A 13,311-nucleotide genomic window follows, 5' to 3' on the forward strand; every position below is an offset into this window, starting at 1 on the left:
TAAGAAACCTTCTGTGACCAAGGTATACTATCTTCTTGCCATGTTTAAGTTGCATATAGTGGGTGCCTTCTTCGCATATCGGGCATGCTTTATGCCCCTTAACACTGTATCCTGACAAATTTCCATATGCTGGAAAGTCATTTATCGTGGTGAAGATCATGGCACGTAAATTGAAGGTCTCTTGTTTATATGCATCAAACACATCAACACCTTCCTCCCATAATTTCTTCAGATCATCAATCAAAGGTGCCAAATACACATCGATATCGTTTCCCGGTTGTTTTAGCCCTGAGATCATCAAAGATAGCATGATATACTTTCTTTTCATACATAACCAAGGAGGCAAATTGTAAATTACGAGGAGCACTGGCCAAGCACTGTGTGTGCTACGAAGATTACCATACGGGTTAATTCCATCCGTACAAAGCCCTAACCGAAAGTTTCTTGGCTCGCCACCAAATTGAGAAAATTTTTGATCTATTGTTTTCCATTGAGGAGAATCTGCTGGGTGACGAAGCTTTCCATCACATATTTTCTCATCGAAATGCCATCTCAAGTTCTTTGCATCTGTGGCATTAGCAAATAGACGCTTAAATCGTGGTATTATTGGAAGATACCACAAAACCTTTGAAGGAGAACCTTTAGTCATCTCATTAGAATCACCATCATCTTTCTTCATTTTGTATCTTGAAGTCCCACATTTAGGGCACTTATTCAACCCTTCATAATCATTTCTGAATAATATGCAGTCATTAGGACACGCATGTATCTTCTCATATTCCAAACCCATCGGACACAAAATCTTTTTTGCCTCGTACATTCGTTTCGGAAGTGAATTCCCTTTGGGAAGAATATCACTCTGCAATTCAAGCAATTCCGTAAAACTAGCATCGGTCCAACCATTTCTTGCCTTCAAATTCATTAGTTTCAATACGGTTGTCAATCTTGTGTAATCATCTTTGCACCCCGGGTATAAAGGTGTCTCTACATCACTACACAAAGTTTCAAAAGTGGAAGAAAACTGTGTAGAGGATTCAGACCTTATATCACGAAACATATCCGAAATTCTATCACCAAAGTCTTCATTCACAACCTTCTCATTTGCAGACAGCGTAGTCTTTCTAATTTCTCCATGCCATATCCAATTTGTATACCTCAAATTTATCCTATCACAGATAAGATGCTCTTTTATCTCAGAAATACTCCGTCGACTATTGTTTAAACATTTGACACAAGAACAATAGTACAATCCATCTCTTTTACTAGGGGCATTTCTCTGAGCAAACTCAAGAAACTTTTCAACCCCATCCTCATATTCCTTGTTAATTCTCTTAGCTTTCATCCAACTACGATCCATTGTTCTATAGATTATTTAAACACTTTACTATCAATCAAAATTCATAACGAAGAAAAAAAACACAAAATAACAAACAGATTATTTATTACTAAATTCTTATATTTATTACAAGAAAATTACCAAAAATTCGAAATAAATATCAAAAATTATAAAAAAATTTAAAAACTTCACAACTAGTCAACTCCAAACATTTAAACATGTTTCTAATACAGTATATAAGAAGGAATTAAGGTTTTCTCACATCCAATACCCACCAATCAACACCAATCCACAATTCAACCACATAAAAAATGCAAAATAAACAACACAAGCCAATCATAATGTAAAAACTAATAAACCCATTTCATATATAACAGATTTTCATGGCCAAAATATTCAATAAAACAAGAAAAATTGAAAAGAATGAAAGAAGAGGATACTCACAAAGAGCAGAGAAGACTCAAAGGCGAAGTGAGGGCTTTGAACGGCGGCGGACGCACCACAAGCTCAATGCAGGAGTTTCAACGGTGGGATAGTGTGGGGTATGACCGGTTTTCGGTGGTGGGACGGAGGGGACCGCGGCTGAGCAAGAATGAGGTGAAATGAGAGGCGTTCGAATGGCGGCGGACGGCGGCAAGGCACCACAAGCTCAATGGAGGAGTTTAAACGGTGGGATAGTAGCGGGAATGGCCGGTAATGGCAGTTTTTCGGTGGTGAGGCAGAGGGGGACCACGGCGCACTGAAGAAATGAGAAAGAAAGTGAGGAGAGTCAAGTGGCCGCGGGTTAGAAGAACACACTTTCCACGGTGGTTTTCTTAAAAACCGCCGTGGAAAGTTCCACCATTCTTCGTTTTATTTACAAAAATGCCACCGTCTTTTTTTCCACGTCGTTTTTCTGTTTAACTACCGTTATTTTGCGATGTTAAAAGTCTTTTTTCTAGTAGTGTTCTTAGCTCTTACTTTTAATGTTTCATGCTAAACGGGACCTAATTCCCCCCTCCTCTTTACTCTTACATGTTGCTTGCCCTTGACTAGCATGCTCAAAGCCTTAATAACTACTATTTTACAGAGCGGCTGCCAAATAAATCAGATAACCAAGATGACATTGGAATATATTTTAATAAAAAAAAAACTACAGATTCAAAATGGAGTTTTTGAAGCTTGCTCAATGTTTCTCACAAAATGGTAAGGTTGCACTTATTATTATTAATGACAGCACAGTCAAAGCTAAAATTTTATTATGATGGCTTGTAATAAGAACCGGTTCCTGATGCTCATCATTGGTGTAAGATTTGCACTGTCCAAATATAATTTCTGCAGTTGAGATTTAAAATTTTTAGCTGATGGTTTTTTAAGTAAAAAAAAATATTTCTTGAAAAACTAACATTTAAAAAATTATTTTTATTTTAGATTTTTACATTCAATACTAATATCCTTAGTCTACTCAAATTAGTTCATTATGTCTTACATTAAGTACTAGAGGAGTATAAAAAGCTGGTAATTAAGTTTTCTCACAAAGTAAGGAATGTTAGTAAGTCAATAAATTTGTTTCAAATTGATAGAAGTTACCTATTTTACTCTTATTCAAGAATGTGATTGGAAAATTCTCCTACACCTTTCTTACATTTAAAATTATCTCCTCTTTGTATGGTTAAAAGTGAAAAACTATGATTAATTATCTTATCAACCTCTTATATTTTGGACCAAAATTTTCTTCTAACCAGGTTTTTATATTATGGGCAAGAGTGTATGTACATTGAAATGCAGTGTCAAGGAGGCACCGCACCAAACTGGCTCAGCTTTCATCATCAGAATAACAGCCTTCCCAAAATGACTCGGCTTCTATGCTAATTTTGGGGATCACTTGGCTTTCATTAACTAATCGTTACTATTTTTGTACTAATTGTCATTCTATAATTTTAAATAACAGTGATTAAAAGTCAAATGATCTCAAATACTCATAAAACTTAAAATTAATTCTCCACCGCTAATTCAAACTCAAATAGGTATGAAAACGTAAAGTATATGTGTATTTAATAAGAATAATACTGAAAAATATTATTATTTTTAATAAATTCAATGAATTAATTTTTTTTAATTTCTTTCCTTTTATCCATATACACGTGAGTAAATTTTTCTGACAGGATTGCAAGTGCGGGCTTTAGTTTGTTAACTTGGTAAATGGTGATTGAGAATGATGATTGAATTCCAATAATGCGGCCCCGACACCGCGTTTTCTTTTAATTTTAATTTAATACTAGTATAGTTTTATCATTTGTCACGGGTGTTTAGAGTCATTTATAGTTAAGTTTCTCCTAAGCGACATAATTAATTTGCAAATGTTTAGGAAAATAAGTTAGTTATTTATTAAAAAAAATGTATTTAAATACCTTTTTCAATGATTTGCAATTCCTCCGCCGAAATTATTTAGAGTAATCTTGATGAAGACCATTAATTAATTCCCACTTTAATATTGATGAAGACCATTAAGAATGATCTTTTGTGATGGCCAAAAAAAAAAAAAAGAATAACAATGACCTTTTGCTCCTTCTTTGATTTCTCAAAACAATCGGAAAAAAGGTTAAAAAAAAACATAAACAAGTTCAAGTTTCTTTGGTTTTAAATTAAACGAATAAGTATTAATGGCCTGATGAGTTTTTTTTTTTAAACAAAAAGGTATTAATAGCCCGGAAGTATAAGTTAGATCGAAGTCAAGACCTCTAGCTTAGAAAAGAGTTTTCATATAGCACTGGATTATTGTGCCAGTAGCTAAGCTTGACCGATTTGGTAGAAGGTAATGAAGGGTTTTGATTTTTTAAAACAATGATAAAAAATTTAGGAATTTTCTAATAAATTGTCACACATGGTGCTTGGAGCTTGGATCCCTACTGTTCTTATCACTATAATAAAATTTGTACCGTCTAAACTTTTGATTTGAACGATCTAAATTTGACATTTTTAATATACAATTTATGATGATAAATTTATTTTTTAAAAGTTGTAATTTTGTTGTGAAGAAAAACTAATTTATGCTCCTATAAAGACTCAGCTTCTGCACTCATTTGCTTATCACTTTGTATGAATCAGTGGGCGTTCTCCAATATTATGTCGGCTACTCCAACAATAAGCACTGCCATAGTAATAGTGACTTTACAATTATGCACTGCCATTACTGTCTTTCCTAGTGTTGCCACCTCCATGATAGTAGAGGAGAAACATGCTCTGTTTCAGAGCAACTATTGGTAAGAAAAGGTATATTTCTATAATTTGATTTGTCTTCAAAATTATAATCCTAAAAGTTAAAAATAATAGGTTCTTTAATTTGGAGTTCCATGGGACCACTATGCTGTGGTGTTCATCATCTAATGTTTGGCAATTTCATGTCCGTTTTCACTATAATAACTCCAAAGACTTCGATATTGACCAAAACCATTACTTAACAACTAAGGCAATCTCACATGATATGATTTTGTCCATTTGCCGTTGGACCTACACAGTCCAACCACTTTTACGCATAGGAGGGAGATTCAATAATATTGCTATATATATATATATATATATATATATAAAGACTCTTAGGATGTACTCATTTGATGATCGCTTTGTGTAGACAAAGGAACTGAAAATGGGTGTGATGAGAGCAGCATTTCTATTATGCTTTGTTGTAATAACCTGCTTCCACATTAATGGTGCAGCATCAGTTGCCATGATAGAAGAGGAGAAACGTGCTCTGCTTCAGACCAAATGGTGGAATTTCAGCAACAGTACCCACAACTTGTTAGACCCTTGTCACTGGAAAGGCATATCTTGCAATGATTTTGGAAGCCTTGTTGAGATGAATCAAGAACAGAAGACTACACAACACCATCAGCTAGCATATTTCAATTTCACTGCATTTCCCCATCTTGAACGTCTCCTACTTTCTGGAATGGTTTTGATAGATTCCATTCCAACACAAACCGGATCTCTTTACAAAATTATCCATCTAGACTTGTCCTCTAACAGTCTTACAGGTTAGTTATATATTTTCTATTTCTACTCTTACCTTGCAAATTCACTATTTCAAAATATTGTATTTACCTCCACATAAGCTAATATCTCTATCGGCAGGGACAATTCTAGCACAAATAGCAGCTCTTCATAATCTCATCAATCTCGACTTGTCTCATAATAACCTTATTGGTGAGTTATGTATCTTCAATTTCTACTCTTACCTTGCAAATTCACTAGATTTTCAAATATTATATTTACCTCCACACAATCTAATACAGTAATACCTTTATTGGCAGGGACCATTCCAACACAGATAGCAACTCTTCATAATCTCACTTATTTGTACTTCTCTTATAACAGTCTTACTAATGAGTTATATATTTTCTATTTCTATTCTTACCTTGCAAATTCGCTAAATTTTGAAATATTGTATTTACCTCCACAAAACCTGATACCTCTATTGGCAAGGACCATTTCATCACATATAGGAGCTCTTCATAATCTCATTGATCTGGACTTATCTCATAATAAACTTACTAGTGAGTTATGTATCTTCAAATTTTTCTCTTACCTCACAAATTCACTAGATTTTAAAATATTGTATTTACCATTGTATTTATCTCTACATAATCTAATACCTCGATTGATAGGGACCATTCTGACACAGATAGCAACTCTTCATAATCTCATCAAACTAGACTTGTCTCATAATAAACGTACTGGTGTGTTATGTATCTTCAATTTCTACTCTTACCTTGCAAATTCACTAGATTTTGAAATATTGTATTTACCTCCACACAACCCAAAACCTTTATTAGGAGGGATCATTCTATCACAGATAGGAGCTTTTCATAATCTCACATATTTGGACTTGTCTTCTAACATTCTTACTAGTGAGTTATGTATTACGTTTACCTTGCAAATTCACAAAATTTTGAAATATTGTATTTACCTCCACACAACATAATACAAGGATTGGCAGGGACTATTCCAGCACAAATAGCAGCTCTACACAATCTCACTTACCTGGACTTGTCTTATAACCGTCTTACTGGTGAGTTATGTATCTTCCATTTCTACTCTTACCTTGCAAATTCATTACATTTTGTAATACTATTTTATCTCCACACAACCTAATACCTCTATTGGCAGGAACCATTCCAACATAGATTGTATCTCTTTATTATCTCATTAATCTAAACTTGTCTTGTAATAATCTTATTAGTGAGTTATGTATCTTTTATTTCTACTCTTATCTTGCAAATTCACTCAATTTAGAAGTATTGCATTTTCCTCCATATAATCTAATGCATTCTATTGACAAGGTTCATTTCATTACAGATAGGAACTCTTCATTATCTCAATTATCTATATTTGTCTTCTAACAGCCTTACTGGTGAGTTATGCATCTTTCATTTCTACTCTTACCTTATAAATTCACTATATTTTGGAATATTATATTTACCTCCATACAACCTAATACTTTTATTGGCAGTGACCATTCCATCATAGATAGGAGCTCTTCATAATCTCATCAATTTGGACTTATCTTCTAATAGTCTTACTGGTGAGTTATGTTTCTTCCCTTTCTACTCTTACCTCGCAAATTCACTAAATTTTGAAATATTATATTTACTTTTACACAACTTGATACCTCTATTAATAGGGATCATTCCATCCCAAATAGGAACTATTCAAAATCTCATTTATCTAGGAGAAAACTTGCTCTAATAGAAATGTTTAACAACGTTAAAAATTTCTAAGTTAAGGATTGAGTAAAAAGTTGAAGGACCCATTAAAAAGAAAAAAAATTTAAGGACCTAATTCAAAATCAAACAAAACTACAAAGATTTTCAAATTAATTTTTTCTTCTTTTTTTAGGGTGCTAGATAGTCGAAGAAGTAACATTGGGGCATTAATTCTCTAGTATGTATTTTGGTTTTGCCATCGATTCTCTAACATGTATTACTCTCATGGATTCTTTTTCATAAGGCTTTGTTAACAAGTTAGCATAAACTGAAAATTTTATTTAAAATTGATTACATTTTTTGAGATTTTGAAAATCACCTTAAATGATTTTGTCCAAAAAGTAAAAATAGAAACAAAAACATCATTGAACTCAACAATTACCATCTAACACGTTATGATTATGGGTTTGTTTGGATTGAGGGTAGAAAAAGCAACTTATTTTTAATCTAGCTCTTAGAAAAGTGAGATTAGGTAATCTGATTTATGTTTACATTGACTTTTATAAAAGTTAGTTTGTAAAGTAAAAAATTTTTTTGGATTATTATTGAATAAGTAAGTTTAGTTTGTAGAATGACTAAAATTGGTATAAATTTTATTAAATAATAAAAAATAATTAAAAATATGAATTTACAAAGTATAATAATTTTAAATTACTATAATAGGAAGAAGTTATATTTAATGAATAAAATATATTTAAATTAGAAATCATAGTAATTTAAAATTTTTTAAACCAAATAATATTACATAATTAATTGGATGATATACTTTGTATGATTTATATAAATATAAAATGAAAAATAATATTAAAAATTAAAAATAGTGTAAAAATTGTTAAAAATCATTTTCATTTAAGATAATATCAAAAATAAATAATTAAAAACTAATTGAAAAGCACAAAAAATGTATAAAGAGAAGTATAAGAACAACATAAATATAAATGTAAAAATGTCTTTTAATTCCAAAAAACTATTCTTGCTTAAGTCATACATAAGTTTTAAATACTTTTACAATCATGTTTAAAAAAACAGCTTTTGACTCATAAATTAGATTGGTCAACTGCAATAAACAACTTCTAAATTTATAAATTGACTTGTCACTTTTCCTCCCGCAACAAACAGGCACTATACGTCCACTTATACTTTGAGCCATGCACACGTCAGTGACTTTGACGGTTTGACGGTGACGATGGCTCATTGAGAACGTCTTTAATAAAACGTAGAACAGGAAGCTGGGAAGTTGTGATATTTTTATCAGTATCAAATTAAAAGCACCAAAGCATATTGAAATGCAGCGTCAAAGAGGCATCACCTTAGAATTTAGAATACCAACCTCCGTACAATGACCCAGCTTCTTTAATTTGCTAATTTTGGTGATCACTTTCATTAACTAATCAATAATTTTGTAGTAATTGTCATTCTATAATTTTAAATAACAATGATCAAAAGTCAGGTGATCTCAAATACTCATAAAGCTCAAAACTAATTCTCCACCGTCAATTCAAATTCGAACAGGCATGAAAGAGTAAAGTTTAGTATATGTGAACTTAATAAGAATCATATTGAAAAATATTATTGTTTTTTTTAATTAATGAAAGTAATGTAAGTAATTTTTTCTGATAGAGGAGTACACCAACAAGCAAAGACTTTGTAGTATATTGACTTGGTGGTTGAAAATGATCATTGAATTCCAAGAGGTTTTTATTTGTCATTTTTCCTCCCTTCATCTTAGTCAATATGGTTTTATAACTTGACACACGTCTTTAGAGTCATTTAAAAAGTTAAATGCAACCTAAATTATATTAGACTTGAAACTAACCCTTTCCAGTTAGAAATATTAAGCCATAATCATCCAATAAGTAAATTTTTTGAAATTCAAACTTATGCATTCTTTTTTACTGGATGAGGTCACTACCACTTCAACCCTGTTTGTTGATAGACTAATTAAGAAATATGTCACACTTCAAATGGCATGGAGATTGCCAAATTGCGACACGTTTGACAATATGCATGTGTGTAATATGATCATGGAGGATTTAGGCGGAGGAGGAGGCAACAATCTTTTATGTAGCTTTCTGCCGATGTGAAGTGTTCACGGTTTATTTGTCCAGCTTTCTGCTTGGTGATGTCTTATGCATTTCTGTTGTATCACTTCTTTTTTTTTTTTTTTTGGGAATTTCAGGATAAATTTATGTTTGTGTGCGTGTTAGTTTTTTTTTTTTTAAATTCACGTCTAAACTGAACGAAGGCTAAATGCAAAACAACATCAGGGGAGGTTTTCGGTGAAAACCAAAACCCCATTAAAAATAAGAAAATACAAGAAATCAGAAAAATGCAAAATAGGAGGATGCAAAATGGACGTTTATAAATTTACAATTAATGTCCTGAAATAAAATAAGAGTACCTTGGTAAAAAAATATTATGAAACAAATAAATAAAAATGTGGTAGACTTTTAAAACTTTAATAAGTTTATCATTCAGAAAGCTTAAAAAAAGTTTTATTGATTAAAAATGAGGGAAAAATAAATTAATTAGTGTTGGTCATTAATTTAATTTGATTAATTAGAATTGGTTTTGACTTTGTAACTCTAATTAGTTTGAATTAATATGAATAAGTTATTATTATTTCATTTAAAAAAAGGATAATTATAGGATACGGTGAGAGAGAATATAGGGGATTTAGTTAGGGGCAAAACAATATTTCTAAATTTATATTTTAGTATTTGGTTCTTCTAAACAATTACAGTTTTTATGATCTTTTTCAATAAATATCATCCATATTAGGTCCCTCTCTCTAATTCTCCCTATTTTAAAATTAGATTTTGTTTAAATGTAAGAATTTTTTTTCCCGATCAAAAATCAACTTGTAAAAACTATACGTTTCCTTTTGTAATTATTATAAGAAAATATAATTATTAAAAAATGAAAATGTTTAAAAATTCAATAATTCATAAATAAAATTTTTTTAATATTCAATATAAAATTTCATGAAAAAACCAAGGAACCATACTTTAACATTGTAGCACATGAACATGAGATTTTTTTGGGCAACCTGATGTACAATGCGAATGAATTTGCAGCGGGATTCACAGAAAGGGCATGTCAAGGATGAAATAACACTTTTTGTTATTAAGTTATTTAGTTAATAGCTTGCTATTTCTGTTATGTAAATTAGGCTTATATATAAATATCTATTACTCCTATAATTCTATTTATACGACAGAAAGAAAAGACATATTCAAGTCCTATATATAGGGTATTAAAAGAAATTTTTTGTATGAATGTGCAATCTCATCCTTCATTTATTGTCGTCCTGATTTTACTTACATGAGGTATAATGTATATTAAATAGAAATAAAGTTGGTAAGTTGTTAAATTTTAAACGAAAATTAATAAACTTTAAAGTTTTTTTATATACAATAATGAGAAATAAGATTTTTCCATTCTCAAAATATTCCCAGTCACATGATATCTAGAGCCTTCTGACTCTTTCTTCCCCTTTTCGCCCTTAGCTTTTCTTTCTCCTTCCCTTCTCTGTCCTCTTCTCTTTCTTACAAGTGATGATGGCACCCTCTTGCCGCCCACAGCGGCTCATGCAGGTCACCAAGCTTTTACTGCTACACTTTTTATAACCCTACAGGCTTGGTTTCGAGCATACGACAAGGAATCCAATATGAAAAAAAAAAAGAAAAAAAAAGAAGCTTTCACGCAGCTGCAGCGACAATATGCAAGCCACGATACAAAATTTTATAAATATGTGCAACGTAAAATTACTTCAAAAAAATTAATCCAAACAACGGCTAGATATGAAATCTCTCTTTATGTGTAGCTGAAATATGAAGGACTTTGGACATACAAATATCTAATTTTAATACATATTTTATGTTCAGTTAATTAATTTACACTTTAATATTAATGAAGACCATTAACAATGATGTTTTCCTCCTTCGTTGAATTTTCAAAATAATTAAAGAAAAAAAAGTAAATTATTATACTTGGAAACCTTGTTTCAAATCCCTATTTGAATATTTGCTAAACTCGTCTGGAAATGTCCTTAGGTAAGACAAGACCATATTATATAGTAGTCGTTGCAGACTTGTGAATGTTTGCTTGAATAAATTGTAAGAGGCAAATAATTACTTTAGACTGTGACCCTGACTTGCAAAGAAATCATGACATCATCCATCACGTTATTCAAAATACTAATGTTTTAAAGGCCGGACTGAATATCAAACCGAAGATATTAACGAGTCAGTTTAAACGGTCGGATCAGTTAGATTGTCCGATCAAACCTGTGATATAATAATTAAATAAAATAATATTATATATATGTAATTAATATGTATAAAATAAATTTATAATTAAGTATAATAATTATTAATATAATGATATCTCAATAAAAAATTTAAAATAAAAATGAAGATATGCTAAAAATTTATAAACTTTTGTTAAAAAAGTGGTTTTTTTTGGCTTTATTCTTTATTTCTTTTTGATTTTCGAGATGCCTTTTTGACTTTTTATGTACGTTTCTGTGATTTGTATTTAGTTCTTGCTATTTCGAGACGCCTCTTGCTTTTAACCATCGAATTAAGAGTGTGTTTGAATGAAACCAAAACGTGGTTTGAAAAAGTGATTCTGGAGAATAGATTCTGGAAAAAATAGATTTTTGAAAGAATAGATTTTATGAAAAAGTGATTTTGAGAAGTGAGAGTGTTTGGATAGTTGTTATCAGAAGCACTTTTTATATATACAAATTACTAAAAAAAAGAAATAAGTTAATATGATAATTACAGAAAAAATAGTTTTTATGATATATTTTAATTTAGAGGAATAAAATTGTTAATAATATATTTTTATTAACATAATTAATAATACATAAGATAATATAATTAATAAATAATTAATATGTATATATATTTATAAAATATAAGATTAAATATGTTTATAAAAAAATATGTTTATAAAAAAAATAACAAGATACATATCCTATAGGCTCTCACACTCTCCCTTTTTTCTCTAAAAGCAAAAAAATTTTGCTTTTTTCAAAACCATGGTTTTGGTTTTTGAGGGGGGTGTTTGGATAGCATTTTGTGCAAATCATGGTTTGAGCTTCCAAACCATGGTTTGCAAATGCATCCAAACGGTGCCTAAATCTATTGGGTAACATCGTGTTGCCATGGACATACTTTCACTTAAGAAAATTTTAAACTCTAACCATTCACTTTAGTTTTGGCAAGCTCAAGATCCCCCTTCCACTGTTCTTTATGTCTTGCGCTGCTGCTGCAGAGTTTTTCCATTATGCTGGTATCTATTGTTTTCAAAGATAGATCTCAGTTTTTGATTGAGGCTGAGCAGATTTAAGTAAGTTATTTGTCATAAGCCAAACTCTGTTTTCTCATATAGCCTTCTTAATATTTTTATCTTTCCATAACTTTCTTCATCATCTTCTTCACCTTCTTCCATTTGGTGATGATGTAGCATTTCTGTATGACAAATTTGAGTCGGATGATTTTTGAAAAACCACCCCAGGTTCAGATTTAACTCCAGCTCCCGGCTAAATGACCGTCTAGAAACGGTTCAAAACGGCCTAACTGATGAAGCAGTCAAACTGCAAAAAACGACTTGGAGAACTCTCCTGTCACTGGCCAAACTGGTCCAACTGTTTGGTCCGGTCCGTCTTTTAATTCATTGCATAATGTAAACTCCAAAACTTAAAATATAAATTACTGAAAATTATTGGAATAAGTTGAATAAATTACACACCATCCATTTCCTTGGTACACGCTCCCTCCAGTTCTTTATATTTGTGGGACTGCAAGGAGAAATTGATGGTCCTATACACACACATACATCCTTTATCCTTATTCTTATAAGAAAAAGGACGCACGAATTGATTTTTTTCAGTAACTAGGCCCTAGAAATTTTGTTGAACGGTGAGCTATTAATATTTATTCAAATGGCTACAAATCTAAAAATCTTAGTTCTAATTGTAAATAACCCGAGATGACCTAAATAAGTACTTATTTACAACTTACATTCTTGTATCTGTGGCCCTTTTTCTTTTTAGCAAAAGTTTTCAAGATATAAAAAGTTGATGTTTGGGTGCATTAGTTTCCTTTCTTTAGAATTTTTTTTTAAAGAATATGGATCCCCTGCTGTGAGTTTAGTTAGGCTTGTGTGCAATGGTTAAGTAGAGTTAGAGTACATTTATCTTCTTTTTTTCTACCTTTGATGTGG

Source organism: Neltuma alba, unplaced genomic scaffold, assembly GCF_004799145.2.
Source record: "Neltuma alba isolate B1F8T4 unplaced genomic scaffold, ASM479914v2 tig00010370_pilon, whole genome shotgun sequence".
NCBI lineage: Eukaryota > Viridiplantae > Streptophyta > Magnoliopsida > Fabales > Fabaceae > Neltuma > Neltuma alba.